Raw genomic sequence first — 2,765 nt, forward strand, 5'->3', positions numbered from 1 at the left:
TTTTGTTGTGACAATTTATCAATAATGTATCCAAGATGATTGACAAGTAGCAGATGACCAATTTATGAGAGTAATCTCAACAGGTACAGATAAAGCATTTTTATAAAATCCGTATCAATTCCTGATTGAACCCCACAGCAAATTAGAAAGTAAAGGGAATTTTCTCAACCTAAAAAAGGGGCTCTACAAAAAACCTACATCAAATGTCAGACTTGATGGTGAAAACCTAAATGCTTTCTCTTTAGTTTCAGAAGTAAGGGAAGAATTTTGGCTCTCACCACTTGTATTTAATATTGAACTAGAAGTTCTAGCCAATTTAATAAGGAACATGGAAGAAGCAAAAGCCATACAGTTTGGAAAGGAAGAAGTGAATTTATCTTTATTAGAATAATCATCTGAGCATAAAATGCAAGGGAATCTACAAAGAAGCTACTAGAAAAAATTGGTTTAACAAAGCCAAATATACACCTACCATATAATCCAGCTATTCTACTCCCTGTTATTGACCCAAGAGAAATGAAAGCATATGTCAATAAGAAATCATATACACAGGGCACCTGGGTGGCTCAGCCGGTTGAGTGTCTGACTCTTGATTTCTGCTCAGGTCATTATCAGTTGTGATATGGAGCCCTGTGCTGGGCTCAGCATGCTGAGTGTGGAGCCTGCTTGGGATTCTCTCTCTCTGCCTCTTTATGCTCCACACTACTGTGTTTTCATTCTCTCACTCTCTCTAAAAATAAATTAAAAGAAAACATTAAAAAATCATATACACAAAGGTTCATAGCAGCTTTATTTGTAACAGCTTCCCTGGAGCTAATCTGAAGGCAGCAGGTGAATAGACAAACTGTTTCATAGGCCTATGATGGGATACTACACAGCAACAAAAAGCAAAAACCTCCTGACAGTTATAACCATGGAAGAATCTCAAAATAATTATGTGGAAGAATATTAAAATAATTGTGCTGAGAAGCAGCCAGACAAAGGAGTACATGTGATTCCACTCATACAGTATTATGAAATATGCCAACTGATTCATGACAGAAGTGTTGCGTGGAATGCAGGAGGGAGAGGGTTGAAAGAAGGATTACAGAGACATGAGGCAAATTTTGAGATGATGCATATGTTCATTACCTCCATTGTGGTCATGGCTTCACAAATACACACATATGTCAAATCCTATAGAATTGTTTTCTTTAAATTTGTACAGTTTATTTTTATGAAAATTATACATTAATAAAGCCATAAAGATGCAAATTTACTATGTATCTTCCCTCCATGTTGTGCAAGTCTTCTTGTGTGACCCCAGATGCAAAATATTTCCCCTGTAGGTTTTCACTGGCCTAAAATTATGCTTTGTAAAAACTTATGGATGATGACTTTCTGAATCCATGTGGTATACTGCTTATTTTGAAACCAGCATCATCCCAACCTATCTGGCAATCTCCCTGTGTATCTGAATAGAGGTTTAATGCTGTTTGTCCCAAATTCCTTCTAGCAGAGTTTTGAGGCAGGTTCGGACAGTGTGATTCGGAAGGTGGAGGAGCAGCGAAGGGACGTGTGAACACAGAAAGTATCCAGGACTGAATTTCTTACTTCCCTCTGCATCTGGGAAACCAGTACCATGTTGTCTCTGGACTCATGAAGCTCCTTGATGTGAATCCGTGGAGAGTGGCCTCCAGAGAACAGCCTGAGCTAAGCTTCCGTCTATGTGTCTAGAGATAAATGTTTTCAGGGCTTTAGAGAAGATGTGTCCCTCTCCAGAACTTTATCCTGATAATCCTCATTCCTTACCTTTGGGAGAAAAATAGTTGACTAATGGTTATCACGAAAATGTGATAAATGCTAATGTATAGCATCTTTGAGGCTAAAACTTGTTAATAGTATAGGATTAGTAATTGTTGCCTAATTCACATAATAGTCACCTTATACATATAAGACTCAACAAAGCAGTGAGAGAATGAGATAAGAATCTCAGATCATTCAATAGGAATTCGACAACTTCATTTATGATGTTTCTTCTGTCTAGAATTCACACTTTTTAACTTTTTAATGTTTTTGAAAATGAAGAATACTTGACTAAAATATTTGACTATAAAATAGTGTGACTTTTCTTCTGAAAAGCTTTTATTAAGAAGACAGTATTCCTTACAACTGGTATTATTTTAGGACCAAGAAACACTGTATTTCAATTAAAGGCCATTTGTTCATTATTTCTGTTTAAGAAATACTTAGTGAGTGTTTAGAAAAGGACAGTAAGTGTTCTAAATATTGGGGTACAGTGCTGAAAAACACAGAAGCACTCAGTAATGAGTTGACTTCTTATTACTTTCTGTGTATTCAAACCCAACTGTTTTCTGGCAGTCAGTGGATTATAGGCTGGCCCACAGTGGATACGTGAAAACATAAAGTACTGTATTTAATGCTTTAGAGACTGTTATCCTCTCAGCTACAGAAACGCGCTGGGATGTTCTGTTAAAGAACTTCCACATCAGGTAGTGTCCTAAGAAGAAAGTAGACCTGAGAGGTCAGGATTGCTGCTGTTCAGATTTCCAAGTGCCACCTGAAGACTGCCATGTGCCTCAAAAAGTCAGGGACAAAGACATCTTGCTGACTCTGGGAGGACTCTGGCCACCATGCATCCCGTTTCAGTCCCCGTCCAGCAGGGGGTGCAGCTTCCTAACACAAACACCTTTCCTGAGAAATGTGGGCTTCCACTGATCATTGCTCTGTCTCTCCAATGCTTCTTCCTGCTACGAATGAAGCAC

This window comes from Lynx rufus, unplaced genomic scaffold, assembly GCF_022079265.1.
Source record: "Lynx rufus isolate CCGP_SWC_20201006 ecotype Redwood Valley unplaced genomic scaffold, mLynRuf1.p SCAF_13, whole genome shotgun sequence".
Lineage (NCBI taxonomy): Eukaryota > Metazoa > Chordata > Mammalia > Carnivora > Felidae > Lynx > Lynx rufus.